Source organism: Gorilla gorilla, chromosome 15, assembly GCF_029281585.2.
Source record: "Gorilla gorilla gorilla isolate KB3781 chromosome 15, NHGRI_mGorGor1-v2.1_pri, whole genome shotgun sequence".
Taxonomy (NCBI): domain Eukaryota; kingdom Metazoa; phylum Chordata; class Mammalia; order Primates; family Hominidae; genus Gorilla; species Gorilla gorilla.
Genome location: NC_073239.2, coordinates 54,245,140 through 54,264,321, shown reverse-complemented (window position 1 = coordinate 54,264,321; position 19,182 = coordinate 54,245,140).

The following is a 19,182-nucleotide window of genomic DNA, read 5'->3' as shown; positions in this document are numbered from 1 at the left end:
ATGGAATGGAATGGAATGTAATGTAATGGAATGGAATCGAATGGAATCGAATGGAATGGAATGGAATGGAATGGAATGGAATGGAATCGAATGGAATGGAACGGAATGGAATGGAATGGAATGGAATGGAATGGAATGGAATGGAATTCAATGGAATAGAATGGAATGGAATGAAATGGAATGGAATCAACCCGAGAAGAATGGAATGGATTGTAATGGAATGGAATGGAATGGAATGGAATGGAATGGAATGGAATGGAATGGAATGGAATGGAATGGAATTCAATGGAATAGAATGGAATGGAATGGAATGGAATGGAATGGAATGAACCCGAGTTGAACGGAATGGAATGGAATGGGATGGAATGGAATGGAATGGAATGGAATGGAATGGAATGGAATTGATTCGAATGGAATGGAATGGAATGGAATGGAATGGAATGGTATCGAAAGGAATGGAATGGAATGGAATGCAATGGAATGGAATCGAATGGAATGGAATGGAATGGAATGGAATGGAATGGAATGGAATGGAATGGAATGGAATGGAATGGAATGGAATCAACCCGAGTAGAATGGAGTGGATTGGAATGGAATGGAATGGAATGGAATGGACTTCAATGGAATAGAATGGAATGGAATGGAATGGAATTGAATGGAATGGAATGGAATAGAATGGAATCGGATGGAATGGAGTGGAATGGAATGGAATGGAATGGAATGGAATGGAATGGAATGGAATCGAATGGAATGGAATGGAATGGAATGGAATGGAATGGAATGGAATGGAATGGAATGGAATGGAATCAACCCGAGTAGAACGGAATGGAATGGAATGGAATGGAATGGAATGGAATGGAAAGGAATGGAATGGAATGGAATGGAATTCAATGGAATAGAATGGAATGGAATGGAATAGAATGGAATGGAATGGAATTGAATCGAATGGAATGGAATGGAATGGAATGGAATGGAATGGAATGGAATGGAATGGAATGTAATCAACCCGAGTAGATCGGAATGGATTGGAATGGAAAGGAAGGGAATGGAATGGAATGGAATGAATGGAATGGAATGGAATGGAATCGAATCGAATGGAATCGAATGCAATCGAATGGAATGGAACGGAATGGAATGGAATGGAATGGAATGGAATGGAATCAACCCGAGTAGAATGGAGTGGATTGGAATGGAATGGAATGGAATGGAATGGACTTCAATGGAATAGAATGGAATGGAATGGAATGGAATTGAATGGAATGGAATGGAATGTAATGTAATGGAATGGAATCGAATGGAATCGAATGGAATCGAATGGAATGGAATGGAATGGAATGGAATCGAATGGAATGGAACGGAATGGAATGGAATGGAATGGAATGGAATGGAATGGAATGGAATGGAATGGAATGGAATTGATTCGAATGGAATGGAATGGAATGGAATGGAATGGAATGGAATGGTATCGAAAGGAATGCAATGGAATGGAATGCAATGGAATGGAATGGAATGGAATGGAATGGAATGGAATGGAATGGAATGGAATCAACCCGAGTAGAATGGAGTGGATTGGAATGGAATGGAATGGAATGGAATGGACTTCAATGGAATAGAATGGAATGGAATGGAATGGAATTGAATGGAATGGAATAGAATAGAATGGAATCGGATGGAATGGAGTGGAATGGAATGGAATGGAATGGAATGGAATGGAATGGAATGGAATGGAATGCAATGAAATGGAATGGAATCGAATGGAATCGAATGGAATGGACTGTAATGAAATGGAAGGGAATGGAATGGAATGGAATGGAATGGAATGGAATGGAATGGAATGGAATGGAATGGAATGGAATTGAATGGAATCAACCCGAGTAGAAAGGAATGGATTGGAATGGAATGGAATGGAATGGAATCGAATGGAATGGAATGGAATAGAAAGGAATGGAAAGGAATGGAATGGACGCGAGTAGAAAGGAATGGAATGGAATGGAATGGAATGGAATGGAATGGAATGGAATGAAACCGAGTAGAAAGGAATGGAATGGAATGGAATGGAATGGAATGGAATGGAATGGAATGGAATGGAATGGAAAGGAAACAACCCGAGTAGAATGGAATGGATAGGAATGGAATGGAATGGAATGGAATGTAATTCAATAGAATGGAATGGAGGGGAATGGAAAGGAATGGAATGGAATGCAATGGAATCGAAAGGAATCGAATGGAATCGAATGGAATGGAGTGGAATAGAGTGGAATCAACCCGAATAGAACGGAACGGAACGGAACGGAACGGAACGGAACGGAATGGAATTGAGTGAAATGGAATGGAATCGAATGGAATCGATAGGAACCGAATGGAATGGAATGGAAGGGAATGGAATGGAATGGAATGGAATGGAATGGAATCAACCCGAGTAGAATGGAATGGATTGGAATGGAATGGAATGGAGTGGAATGGAATGGAATGGAGTGGAATGGAATGGAGTGGAGTGGAATGGAATGGAATGGAGTGGAATGGAATGGAATGGAATGGAATGGAATGGAATGGAATGGAATGGAATGGAATGGAATTCAATGGAATACAATGGAATAGAATGGAATGGAATGGAATGGAATGGAATGAACCCGAGTTGAACGGAATGGAATGGAATGGGATGGAATGGAATGGAATGGAATGGAATGGAATGGAATGGAATGGAATGGAATTGATTCGAATGGAATGGAATGGAATGGAATGGTATCGAAAGGAAAGCAATGGAATGGAATGCAATGGAATGGAATGGAATGGAATGGAATGGAATGGAATGGAATGGAATGGAATGGAATGGAATCAACCCGAGTAGAATGGAGTGGATTGGAATGGAATGGAATGGAATGGAATGGACTTCAATGGAATAGAATGGAATGGAATGGAATGGAATTGAATGGAATGGAATGGAATAGAATGGAATCGGATGGAATGGAGTGGAATGGAATGGAATGGAATGGAATGGAATGGAATGGAATGGAATGGAATGCAATGAAATGGAATGGAATCGAATGGAATCGAATGGAATGGACTGTAATGTAATGGAATGGAATGGAATGGAATGGAATGGAATGGAATGGAATGGAATGGAATGGAATGGAATGGAATGGAAAGGAAACAACCCGAGTAGAATGGAATGGATAGGAATGGAATGGAATGGAATGGAATGTAATTCAATAGAATGGAATGGAGGGGAATGGAAAGGAATGGAATGGAATGCAATGGAATCGAAAGGAATCGAATGGAATCGAATGGAATGGAGTGGAATAGAGTGGAATCAACCCGAATAGAACGGAACGGAACGGAACGGAACGGAACGGAACGGAATGGAATTGAGTGAAATGGAATGGAATCGAATGGAATCGATAGGAACCGAATGGAATGGAATGGAAGGGAATGGAATGGAATGGAATGGAATGGAATGGAATCAACCCGAGTAGAATGGAATGGATTGGAATGGAATGGAATGGAGTGGAATGGAATGGAATGGAGTGGAATGGAATGGAGTGGAGTGGAATGGAATGGAATGGAGTGGAATGGAATGGAATGGAATGGAATGGAATGGAATGGAATGGAATGGAATGGAATGGAATTCAATGGAATACAATGGAATAGAATGGAATGGAATGGAATGGAATGGAATGAACCCGAGTTGAACGGAATGGAATGGAATGGGATGGAATGGAATGGAATGGAATGGAATGGAATGGAATGGAATGGAATGGAATTGATTCGAATGGAATGGAATGGAATGGAATGGTATCGAAAGGAAAGCAATGGAATGGAATGCAATGGAATGGAATGGAATGGAATGGAATGGAATGGAATGGAATGGAATGGAATGGAATGGAATCAACCCGAGTAGAATGGAGTGGATTGGAATGGAATGGAATGGAATGGAATGGACTTCAATGGAATAGAATGGAATGGAATGGAATGGAATTGAATGGAATGGAATGGAATAGAATGGAATCGGATGGAATGGAGTGGAATGGAATGGAATGGAATGGAATGGAATGGAATGGAATGGAATGGAATGCAATGAAATGGAATGGAATCGAATGGAATCGAATGGAATGGACTGTAATGTAATGGAATGGAATGGAATGGAATGGAATGGAATGGAATGGAATGGAATGGAATGGAATTGAATGGAATCAATCCGAGTAGAAAGGAATGGATTGCAATGGAATGGAATGGAATGGAATCGAATGGAATGGAATGGAATAGAAAGGAATGGAAAGGAATGGAATGGACGCGAGTAGAAAGGAATGGAATGGAATGGAATGGAATGGAATGGAATGGAATGGAATGGAATGAAACCGAGTAGAAAGGAATGGAATGGAATGGAATGGAATGGAATGGAATGGAATGGAATGGAATGGAAACAACCCGAGTAGAATGGAATGGATAGGAATGGAATGGAATGGAATGGAATGGAATTCAATAGAATGGAATGGAGGGGAATGGAAAGGAATGGAATGGAATGGAATGGAATGGAATCAAATGGAATCGAATGGAATCGAATGGAATGGAGTGGAATAGAGTGGAATCAACACGAATAGAACGGAACGGAACGGAACGGAACGGAACGCAACGGAACGGAACGGAATCGAATGGAATGGAGTGAAATGGAATGGAATCGAATGGAATCGAATGGAACCGAATGGAATGGAAAGAAGGGAATTAAATGGAGTGGAATGGAATGGAATGGAATGGAATGGAATCAACCCGAGTAGAATGGAATGGATTGGAATGGAATGGAATGGAGTGGAATGGAATGGAATTCAATAGAATAGAATAGAATGGAATGGAATGGAATGGAATGGAATGGAATGGAATGGAATCGAATGGAATCGAATGGAATCGAATGGAATGGAGTGGAATAGAATGGAATCAACCTGAATAGAACGGAACGGAACGGAACGGAACGGAACGGAACGGAATGGAATTGAGTGAAATGGAATGGAATCGAATGGAATCGATAGGAACCGAATGGAATGGAATGGAAGGGAATGGAATGGAATGGAATGGAATGGAATGGAATGGAATGGAATCAACCCGAGTAGAATGGAATGGATTGGAATGGAATGGAATGGAGTGGAATGGAATGGAATGGAGTGGAATGGAATGGAATGGAATCAACCCGAGTAGAATGGAATGGATTGGAATGGAACGGAATGGAGTGGAATGGAATGGAATGGAGTGGAATGGAATGGAATGGAATGGAATGGAATGGAATGGAATGGAATGGAATGGAATTCAATGGAATAGAGTGGAATGGAATGGAATGGAATGGAATGAACCCGAGTTGAACGGAATGGAATGGAATGGGATGGAATGGAATGGAATGGAATGGAATGGAATGGAATGGAATTGATTCGAATGGAATGGAATGGAATGGAATGGAATGGAATGGTATCGAAAGGAATGGAATGGAATGGAATGCAATGGAATGGAATGGAATGGAATGGAATGGAATGGAATGGAATGGAATGGAATGGAATGGAATGGAATGGAATCAACCCGAGTAGAATGGAGTGGATTGGAATGGAATGGAATGGAATGGAATGGACTTCAATGGAATAGAATGGAATGGAATGGAATGGAATTGAATGGAATGGAATGGAATAGAATGGAATCGGATGGAATGGAGTGGAATGGAATGGAATGGAATGGAATGGAATGGAATGGAATCGAATGGAATGGAATGGAATGGAATGGAATGGAATGGAATGGAATGGAATGGAATGGAATGGAATCAACCCGAGTAGAACGGAATGGAATGGAATGGAATGGAATGGAATGGAATGGAATGGAATGGAATGGAATGGAATGGAATGGAATGGAATGGAATGGAATGGAATTCAATGGAATAGAATGGAATGGAATGGAATAGATTGGAATGGAATGGAATTGAATCGAATGGAATGGAATGGAATGGAATGGAATGGAATGGAATGGAATGGAATGTAATCAACCCGAGTAGAACGGAATGGATTGGAATGGAAAGGAATGGAATGGAATGGAATGGAATGAATGGAATGGAATGGAATGGAATCGAATCGAATGGAATCGAATGCAATCGAATGGAATGGAACGGAATGGAATGGAATGGAATGGAATGGAATGGAATCAACCCGAGTAGAATGGAGTGGATTGGAATGGAATGGAATGGAATGGAATGGACTTCAATGGAATAGAATGGAATGGAATGGAATGGAATTGAATGGAATGGAATGGAATGTAATGTAATGGAATGGAATCGAATGGAATCGAATGGAATGGAATGGAATGGAATGGAATGGAATGGAATCGAATGGAATGGAACGGAATGGAATGGAATGGAATGGAATGGAATGGAATGGAATGGAATTCAATGGAATAGAATGGAATGGAATGAAATGGAATGGAATCAACCCGAGAAGAATGGAATGGATTGTAATGGAATGGAATGGAATGGAATGGAATGGAATGGAATGGAATGGAATGGAATGGAATGGAATTCAATGGAATAGAATGGAATGGAATGGAATGGAATGGAATGGAATGAACCCGAGTTGAACGGAATGGAATGGAATGGGATGGAATGGAATGGAATGGAATGGAATGGAATGCAATGGAATGGAATCGAATGGAATGGAATGGAATGGAATGGAATGGAATGGAATGGAATGGAATGGAATGGAATGGAATGCAATGGAATGGAATCGAATGGAATGGAATGGAATGGAATGGAATGGAATGGAATGGAATGGAATGGAATGGAATGGAATGGAATCAACCCGAGTAGAATGGAGTGGATTGGAATGGAATGGAATGGAATGGAATGGACTTCAATGGAATAGAATGGAATGGAATGGAATGGAATTGAATGGAATGGAATGGAATAGAATGGAATCGGATGGAATGGAGTGGAATGGAATGGAATGGAATGGAATGGAATGGAATGGAATGGAATCGAATGGAATGGAATGGAATGGAATGGAATGGAATGGAATGGAATGGAATGGAATGGAATCAACCCGAGTAGAACGGAATGGAATGGAATGGAATGGAATGGAATGGAATGGAAAGGAATGGAATGGAATGGAATGGAATTCAATGGAATAGAATGGAATGGAATGGAATAGAATGGAATGGAATGGAATTGAATCGAATGGAATGGAATGGAATGGAATGGAATGGAATGGAATGGAATGGAATGGAATGTAATCAACCCGAGTAGATCGGAATGGATTGGAATGGAAAGGAAGGGAATGGAATGGAATGGAATGAATGGAATGGAATGGAATGGAATCGAATCGAATGGAATCGAATGCAATCGAATGGAATGGAACGGAATGGAATGGAATGGAATGGAATGGAATGGAATCAACCCGAGTAGAATGGAGTGGATTGGAATGGAATGGAATGGAATGGAATGGACTTCAATGGAATAGAATGGAATGGAATGGAATGGAATTGAATGGAATGGAATGGAATGTAATGTAATGGAATGGAATCGAATGGAATCGAATGGAATCGAATGGAATGGAATGGAATGGAATGGAATCGAATGGAATGGAACGGAATGGAATGGAATGGAATGGAATGGAATGGAATGGAATGGAATGGAATTCAATGGAATAGAATGGAATGGAATGAAATGGAATGGAATCAACCCGAGAAGAATGGAATGGATTGTAATGGAATGGAATGGAATGGAATGGAATGGAATTCAATGGAATGGAATTCAATGGAATAGAATGGAATGGAATGGAATGGAATGGAATGAACCCGAGTTGAACGGAATGGAATGGAATGGGATGGAATGGAATGGAATGGAATGGAATGGAATGGAATGGAATTGATTCGAATGGAATGGAATGGAATGGAATGGAATGGAATGGTATCGAAAGGAATGGAATGGAATGGAATGCAATGGAATGGAATCGAATGGAATGGAATGGAATGGAATGGAATGGAATGGAATGGAATGGAATGGAATCAACCCGAGTAGAATGGAGTGGATTGGAATGGAATGGAATGGAATGGAATGGACTTCAATGGAATAGAATGGAATGGAATGGAATGGAATTGAATGGAATGGAATGGAATAGAATGGAATCGGATGGAATGGAGTGGAATCGAATGGAATGGAATGGAATGGAATGGAATGGAATCGAATGGAATGGAATGGAATGGAATGGAATGGAATGGAATGGAATGGAATGGAATGGAATCAACCCGAGTAGAACGGAATGGAATGGAATGGAATGGAATGGAATGGAATGGAATGGAATGGAATGGAATGGAATGGAATGGAATGGAATTCAATGGAATAGAATGGAATGGAATGGAATAGAATGGAATGGAATGGAATTGAATCGAATGGAATGGAATGGAATGGAATGGAATGGAATGGAATGGAATGGAATGGAATGGAATCAACCCGAGTAGAACGGAATGGATTGGAATGGAAAGGAAGGGAATGGAATGGAATGGAATGAATGGAATGGAATGGAATGGAATCGAATCGAATGGAATCGAATGCAATCGAATGGAATGGAACGGAATGGAATGGAATGGAATGGAATGGAATGGAATCAACCCGAGTAGAAGGGAGTGGATTGGAATGGAATGGAATGGAATGGAATGGACTTCAATGGAATAGAATGGAATGGAATGGAATGGAATTGAATGGAATGGAATGGAATGTAATGTAATGGAATGGAATCGAATGGAATCGAATGGAATCGAATGGAATGGAATGGAATGGAATGGAATCGAATGGAATGGAACGGAATGGAATGGAATGGAATGGAATGGAATGGAATGGAATTCAATGGAATAGAATGGAATGGAATGAAATGGAATGGAATCAACCCGAGAAGAATGAAATGGATTGTAATGGAATGGAATGGAATGGAATGGAATGGAATGGAATGGAATGGAATGGAATGGAATGGAATGGAATGGAATGGAATGGAATGGAATCAACCCGAGTAGAAAGGAATGGAATGGAATGGAATGGAATGGTATCGAAAGGAATGGAATGGAATGGAATGCAATGGAATGGAATCGAATGGAATGGAATGGAATGGAATGGAATGGAATGGAATGGAATGGAATGGAATGGAATGGAATGGAATGGAATGGAATCAACCCGAGTAGAATGGAGTGGATTGGAATGGAATGGAATGGAATGGAATGGACTTCAATGGAATAGAATGGAATGGAATGGAATGGAATTGAATGGAATGGAATGGAATAGAATGGAATCGGATGGAATGGAGTGGAATGGAATGGAATGGAATGGAATGGAATGGAATGGAATGGAATCGAATGGAATGGAATGGAATGGAATGGAATGGAATGGAATGGAATGGAATGGAATGGAATCAACCCGAGTAGAACGGAATGGAATGGAATGGAATGGAATGGAATGGAATGGAAAGGAATGGAATGGAATGGAATGGAATTCAATGGAATAGAATGGAATGGAATGGAATAGAATGGAATGGAATGGAATTGAATCGAATGGAATGGAATGGAATGGAATGGAATGGAATGGAATGGAATGGAATGGAATGGAATGTAATCAACCCGAGTAGATCGGAATGGATTGGAATGGAAAGGAAGGGAATGGAATGGAATGGAATGAATGGAATGGAATGGAATGGAATCGAATCGAATGGAATCGAATGCAATCGAATGGAATGGAACGGAATGGAATGGAATGGAATGGAATGGAATGGAATCAACCCGAGTAGAATGGAGTGGATTGGAATGGAATGGAATGGAATGGAATGGACTTCAATGGAATAGAATGGAATGGAATGGAATGGAATTGAATGGAATGGAATGGAATGTAATGTAATGGAATGGAATCGAATGGAATCGAATGGAATCGAATGGAATGGAATGGAATGGAATGGAATCGAATGGAATGGAACGGAATGGAATGGAATGGAATGGAATGGAATGGAATGGAATGGAATGGAATTCAATGGAATAGAATGGAATGGAATGAAATGGAATGGAATCAACCCGAGAAGAATGGAATGGATTGTAATGGAATGGAATGGAATGGAATGGAATGGAATTCAATGGAATGGAATTCAATGGAATAGAATGGAATGGAATGGAATGGAATGGAATGAACCCGAGTTGAACGGAATGGAATGGAATGGGATGGAATGGAATGGAATGGAATGGAATGGAATGGAATGGAATTGATTCGAATGGAATGGAATGGAATGGAATGGAATGGAATGGTATCGAAAGGAATGGAATGGAATGGAATGCAATGGAATGGAATCGAATGGAATGGAATGGAATGGAATGGAATGGAATGGAATGGAATGGAATGGAATGGAATCAACCCGAGTAGAATGGAGTGGATTGGAATGGAATGGAATGGAATGGAATGGACTTCAATGGAATAGAATGGAATGGAATGGAATGGAATTGAATGGAATGGAATGGAATAGAATGGAATCGGATGGAATGGAGTGGAATCGAATGGAATGGAATGGAATGGAATGGAATGGAATCGAATGGAATGGAATGGAATGGAATGGAATGGAATGGAATGGAATGGAATGGAATGGAATCAACCCGAGTAGAACGGAATGGATTGGAATGGAAAGGAAGGGAATGGAATGGAATGGAATGAATGGAATGGAATGGAATGGAATCGAATCGAATGGAATCGAATGCAATCGAATGGAATGGAACGGAATGGAATGGAATGGAATGGAATGGAATGGAATCAACCCGAGTAGAAGGGAGTGGATTGGAATGGAATGGAATGGAATGGAATGGACTTCAATGGAATAGAATGGAATGGAATGGAATGGAATTGAATGGAATGGAATGGAATGTAATGTAATGGAATGGAATCGAATGGAATCGAATGGAATCGAATGGAATGGAATGGAATGGAATGGAATCGAATGGAATGGAACGGAATGGAATGGAATGGAATGGAATGGAATGGAATGGAATTCAATGGAATAGAATGGAATGGAATGAAATGGAATGGAATCAACCCGAGAAGAATGAAATGGATTGTAATGGAATGGAATGGAATGGAATGGAATGGAATGGAATGGAATGGAATGGAATGGAATGGAATGGAATGGAATGGAATGGAATGGAATCAACCCGAGTAGAAAGGAATGGAATGGAATGGAATGGAATGGAATGGAAAGGAATGGAATGGAATGGAATGGAATGGAATGGAATGGAATGGAATGGAATGGAATGGAAGGGAATGGAATCAACCCGAGTAGAACGGAATGGAATGGAATGGAATGGAATGGAATGGAATGGAATGGAATGGAATGGAATGGAATTCAATGGAATAGAATGGAATGGAATGGAATGGAATGGAATGAACCCGAGTAGAACGGAATGGAATGGAATGGAATGGAATGGAATGGAATGGAATAGAATGGAATGGAATGGAATGGAATGGAATGGAATCAACCCGAGTAGAATGGAATGGATTGGAATGGAATGGAATGGAGTGGAATGGAATGGAATTCAATAGAATAGAATGGAATGGAATGGAATGGAATGGAATGGAATGGAATGGAATCGAATGGAATCGAATGGAATCGAATGGAATGGAGTGGAATAGAATGGAATCAACCTGAATAGAACGGAACGGAACGGAACGGAACGGAACGGAATGGAATTGAGTGAAATGGAATGGAATCGAATGGAATTGAAAGGAACCGAATGGAATGGAATGGAAGGGAATGGAATGGAATGGAATGGAATGGAATGGAATCAACCCGAGTAGAATGGAATGGATTGGAATGGAATGGAATGGAGTGGAATGGAATGGAATGGAATGGAATTCAATGGAATAGAATGGAATGGAATGGAATGGAATGGAATGAACCCGAGTTGAACGGAATGGAATGGAATGGGATGGAATGGAATGGAATGGAATGGAATGGAATGGAATGGAATGGAATGGAATGGAATTGATTCGAATGGAATGGAATAGAATGGAATGGAATGGAATGGTATCGAAAGAAATGGAATGGAATGGAATGCAATGGAATGGAATGGAATGGAATGGAATGGAATGGAATGGAATGGAATGGAATGGAATGGAATGGAATGGAATCAACCCGAGTAGAATGGAATGGATTGGAATGGAATGGAATGGAGTGGAATGGAATGGAAAGGAGTGGAATGGAATGGAATGGAATAGAATGGAATGGAATGGAATGGAATGGAATGGAATGGAATGGAATGGAATGGAATGGAATGGAATGGAATGGACGTCCATGGAATAGAATGGAATGGAATGGAATGGAATTGAATGGAATGGAATGGAATAGAATGGAATCGGATGGAATGGAGTGGAATGGAATGGAATGGAATGGAATGGAATGGAATGGAATGGAATGGCATGGAATCAACCCGAGTAGAACGGAATGGAATGGAATGGAATGGAATGGAATGGAATGGAATGGAATGGAATGGAATGGAATCGAATGGAATGGAATGGAATGGAATGGAATGGAATGGAATGGAATGGAATGGAATCAACCCGAGTAGAACGGAATGGATTGGAATGGAAAGGAATGGAATGGAATGGAATGGAATGGAATGAATGGAATGGAATGGAATGGAATGGAATCGAATGGAATCGAATGGAATCGAATGGAATGGAACGGAATGGAATGGAATGGAATGGAATGGAATGGAATCAACCCGAGTAGAATGGAGTGGATTGGAATGGAATGGAATGGAATGGAATGCACTTCAATGGAATAGAATGGAATGGAATGGAATGGAATGGAATGGAATGAACCCGAGTTGAACGGAATGGAATGGAATGGGATGGAATGGAATGGAATGGAATGGAATGGAATGGAATGGAATGGAATGGAATGGAATTGATTCGAATGGAATGGAATGGAAAGGAAAGGAATGGAATGGTATCGAAAGGAATCGAATGGAATGGAATGCAATGGAATGGAATCGAATGGAATGGAATGGAATGGAATGGAATGGAATGGAATGGAATGGAATGGAATGGAATGGAATGGAATGGAATGGAATGGAATGGAATGGAATCAACCCGAGTAGAATGGAGTGGATTGGAATGGAATGCAATGGAATGCAATGGACTTCAATGGAATAGAATGGAATGGAATGGAATGGAATGGAATTGAATGGAATGGAATAGAATGGAATCGGATGGAATGGAGTGGAATGGAATGGAATGGAATGGAATGGAATGGAATGGAATGGAATGGAATGGAATGGAATGGAATGGAATGGAATGGAATCAACCCGAGTAGAACGGAATGGAATGGAATGGAATGGAATGGAATGGAATGGAATGGAATGGAATGGAATGGAATGGAATTCTATGGAATAGAATGGAATGGAATGGAATAGAATGGAATGGAATGGAATTGAATCGAATGGAATGGAATGGAATGGAATGGAATGGAATGGAATGGAATGGAATGGAATGGAATGGAATGGAATGTAATCAACCCGAGTAGAACGGAATGGATTGGAATGGAAAGGAAGGGAATGGAATGGAATGGAATGAATGGAATGGAATGGAATGGAATCGAATCGAATGGAATCGAATGCAATCGAATGGAATGGAACGGAATGGAATGGAATGGAATGGAATGGAATGGAATGGAATGGAATGGAATCAACCCGAGTAGAATGGAGTGGATTGGAATGGAATGGAATGGAATGGAATGGACTTCAATGGAATAGAATGGAATGGAATGGAATGGAATTGAATGGAATGGAATGGAATGTAATGTAATGGAATGGAATCGAATGGAATCGAATGGAATCGAATGGAATGGAATGGAATGGAATGGAATGGAACGGAATGGAATGGAACGGAATGGAATGGAAAGGAATGGAATGGAATGGAATTCAATGGAATAGAATGGAATGGAATGAAATGGAATGGAATCAACCCGAGAAGAATGGAATGGATTGTAATGGAATGGAATGGAATGGAATGGAGTGGAATGGAATGGAATGGAATGGAATGGAATGGAATGGAATGGAATGGAATGGAATCGAATGGAATGGAATGGAATGGAATGGAATGGAATGGAATGGAATGGAATGGAATGGAATCAACCCGAGTAGAAAGGAATGGAATGGAATGGAATGGAATGGAATGGAATTCAATGGAATGGAATGGAATGGAATGGAAGGGAATGGAATAAACCCGAGTAGAACGGAATGGAATGGAATGGAATGGAATGGAATGGAATGGAATGGAATGGAATGGAATGGAATGAAATTCAATGGAATAGAATGGAATGGAATGGAATGGAATGGAATGAACCCGAGTAGAACGGAATGGAATGGAATGGAATGGAATGGAATGGAATGGAATGGAATGGAATGGAATGGAATGGAATGGAATCAACCCGAGTAGAATGGAATGGATTGGAATGGAATGGAATGGAGTGGAATGGAATGGAATTCAATAGAATAGAATGGAATGGAATGGAATGGAATGGAATGGAATGGAATGGAATCGAATGGAATCGAATGGAATCGAATGGAATGGAGTGGAATAGAATGGAATCAACCTGAATAGAACGGAACGGAACGGAACGGAACGGAACGGAACGGAATGGAATTGAGTGAAATGGAATGGAATCGAATGGAATCGAAAGGAACCGAATGGAATGGAATGGAAGGGAATGGAATGGAACGGAATGGAATGGAATGGAATCAACCCGAGTAGAATGGAGTGGATTGGAATGGAATGGAATGGAATGGAATGGACTTCAATGGAATAGAATGGAATGGAATGGAATGGAATGGAATGGAATGAACCCGAGTTGAACGGAATGGAGTGCAATGGGATGGAATGGAATGGAATGGAATGGAATGGAATGGAATGGAATGGAATGGAATGGAATGGAATTGATACGAATGGAATGGAATGGAATGGAATGCAATGGAATGGTATCGAAAGGAATGGAATGGAATGGAATGCAATGGAATGGAATCGAATGGAATGGAATGGAATGGAATGGAATGGAATGGAATGGAATGGAAGGGAATGGAATCAACCCGAGTAGAATGGAGTGGATTGGAATGGAATGGAATGGAATGGAATGGACTTCAATGGAATAGAATGGAATGGAATGGAATGGAATTGAATGGAATGGAATGGAATAGAATGGAATCGGATGGAATGGAGTGGAATGGAATGGAATGGAAAGGAATGGAATGGAGTGGAATCGAATGGAATGGAATGGAATGGAATGGAATGGAATGGAATGGAATGGAATGGAATGGAATCAACCCGAGTAGAACGGAATGGAATGGAATGGAATGGAATGGAATGGAATGGAATGGAATGGAATGGAATGGAATGGAATGGAATGGAATGGAATTCAATGGAATATAATGGAATGGAATGGAATAGAATGGAATGGAATGGAATTGAATGGAATGGAATGGAATGGAATGGAATGGAATGGAATGGAATGGAATGGAATGGAATGGAATCAACCCGAGTAGAACGGAATGGATTGCAATGGAAAGGAAGGGAATGGAATGGAATGGAATGAATGGAATGGAATTTAATGGAATTGAATCGAATGGAATCGAATGCAATCGAATGGAATGGAACGGAATGGAATGGAATGGAATGGAATGGAATGGAATCAACCCGAGTAGAATGGAGTGGATTGGAATGGAATGGAATGGAATGGAATGGACTTCAAAGGAATAGAATGGAATGGAATGGAATGGAATTGAATGGAATGGAATGTAATGTAATGTAATGGAATGGAATCGAATGGAATCGAATGGAATCGAATGGAATGGAATGGAATGGAATGGAATCGAATGGAATGGAACGGAATGGAATGGAATGGAATGGAATGGAATGGAATGGAATGGAATTCAATGGAATAGAATGGAATGGAATGAAATGGAATGGAATCAACCCGAGAAGAATGGAATGGATTGTAATGGAATGGAATGGAATGGAATGGAATGGAATGGAATGGAATGGAATGGAATGGAATGGAATCGAATGGAATGGAATGGAATGGAATCGAATGGAATGGAATGGAATGGAATGGAATGGAATAAACCCGAGTAGAAAGGAATGGAATGGACTGTAATGAAATGGAATGGAATGGAATGGAATGGAATGGAATGGAATGGAATGGAATGGAATGGAATGGAATGGAATGGAATTCAATAGAATAGAATGGAATGGAATGGAATGGAATGGAATGGAATGGAATGGAATCGAATGGAATCGAATGGAATCGAATGGAATGGAGTGGAATAGAATGGAATCAACCTGAATAGAACAGAACGGAACGGAACGGAACGGAACGGAACGGAATGGAATTGAGTGAAATGGAATGGAATCGAATGGAATCGATAGGAACTGAATGGAATGGAATGGAAGGGAATGGAATGGAATGGAATGGAATGGAATGGAATGGAATCAACCCGAGTAGAATGGAATGGATTGGAATGGAATGGAATGGAGTGGAATGGAATGGAATGGAGTGGAATGGAATGGAATGGAATGGAATGGAATGGAATGGAATGGATTGGAATGGAATTCAATGGAATTCAATGGAATGGAATGGAATGGAATGGAATGGAATGGAATGGAATGAACCTGAGTTGAACGGAATGGAATGGAATGGGATGGAATGGAATGGAATGGAATGGAATGGAATGGAATGGAATGGAATGGAATTGATTCGAATGGAATGGAATGGAATGGAATGGAATGGAATGGAATGGTATCGAAAGGAATGGAATGGAATGGAATGCAATGGAATGGAATGGAATGGAATGGAATGGAATGGAATGGAATGGAATGGAATGGAATGGAATGGAATGGAATGGAATGGAATCAACCCGAGTAGAATGGAGTGGATTGGAATGGAATGGAATGGAATGGAATGGACTTCAATGGAATAGAATGGAATGGAATGGAATGGAATTGAATGGAATGGAATGGAATAGAATGGAATCGGATGGAATGGAGTGGAATGGAATGGAATGGAATGGAATGGAATGGAATGAAATCGAATGGAATGGAATCGAATGGAATGGAATGGAATGGAATGGAATGGAATGGAATGGAATGGAATGGAATCAACCCGAGTAGAACGGAATGGAATGGAATGGAATGGAATGGAATGGAATGGAATGGAATGGAATTCAATGGAATAGAATGGAATGGAATGGAATAGAATGGAATGGAATGGAATGGAATCGAATGGAATGGAATGGAATGGAATGGAACAGAACAGAATGGAATGGAATGGAATGGAATGGAATGGAATGGAATGGAATGGAATGGAATGCAATGAAATGGAATGGAATCGAATGGAATCGAATGGAATGGACTGTAATGAAACGGAATGGAATGGAATGGAATGGAATGGAATGGAATGGAATTGAATGGAATCAACCCGAGTAGAATGGAATGGATTGGAATGGAATGGAATGGAATCGAATCGAATGGAATGGAATGGAATAGAAAGGAATGGAAAGGAATGGAATGGACGCGAGTAGAACGGAATGGAATGGAATGGAATGGAATGGAATGGAATGAAACCGAGTAGAAAGGAAAGGAATGGAATGGAATGGAATGGAATGGAATGGAATGGAATGGAATGGAATGGAATGGAATGGAATGGAATGGAAACAACCCGAGTAGAATGGAATGGATAGGAATGGAATGGAATGGAATGGAATGTAATTCAATAGTATGGAATGGAGGGGAATGGAAAGGAATGGAATGGAATGGAATGGAATCGAATGGAATCGAATGGAATCGAATGGAATGGAGTGGAATAGAGTGGAATCAACCCGAATAGAACGGAACGGAACGGAACGGAACGGAACGGAACGGAACGGAATGGAACCGAATGGAATGGAGTGAAATGGAATGGAATAGAATGGAATCGAATGGAACCGAATGGAATGGAAAGAAGGGAATTAAATGGAGTGGAATGGAATGGAATGGAATGGAATGGAATCAACCCGAGTAGAATGGAATGGATTGGAATGGAATGGAATGGAGTGGAATGGAATGGAATTCAATAGAATAGAATGGAATGGAATGGAATGGAATGGAATGGAATGGAATCGAATGGAAACGAATGGAATCGAATGGAATGGAGTGGAATAGAATGGAATCAACCTGAATAGAACGGAACGGAACGGAACGGAACGGAATGGAATTGAGAGAAATGGAATGGAATCGAATGGAATCGATAGGAACCGAATGGAATGGAATGGAAGGGAATGGACTTCAATGGAATAGAATGGAATGGAATGGAATGGAATTGAATGGAATGGAATGGAATGTAATGGAATGGAATGGAATCGAATGGAATCGAATGGAATCGAATGGAATGGAATGGAATGGAATGGAATCGAATGGAATGGAACGGAATGGAATGGAATGGAATGGAATGGAATGGAATGGAATTGAATTCAATGGAATAGAATGGAATGGAATGAAATGGAATGGAATCAGCCCGAGAAGAATGGAATGGATTGTAATGGAATGGAATGGAATGGAATGGAATGGAATGGAATGGAATGGAAGGGAATCGAATGGAATGGAATGGAATGGAAAGGAATGTAATGGAATGGAATTGAATTCAATGGAATGGAATGGAATGGAATGGAAGGGAATGGAATCAACCCGAGTAGAACGGAATGGAATGGAATGGAATGGAATGGAATGGAATGGAATGGAATGGAATGGAATGGAATGGAATGGAATGAACCCGAGTAGAACGGAATGGAATGGAATGGAATGGAATGGAATGGAATGTAATTCAATAAAATAGAATGGAAGGGAATGGAAAGGAATGGAAAGGAATGGAATGGAATGGAATGGAATCGAATGGAATCGAATGGAATCGAATGGAATGGAGTGGAATAGAATGGAATCAACCCGAATAGAACGGAACGGAACGGAACAGAACGGAACAGAACGGAATGGAATGGAGTGAAATGGAATGGAATCAAATGGAATCGAATGGAACAGAATGGAATGGAATGGAAGGGAATGGAATGCAATGGAATGGAATGGAATGGAATGGAATCAACCCGAGTAGAATGGAATGGACTGGAATG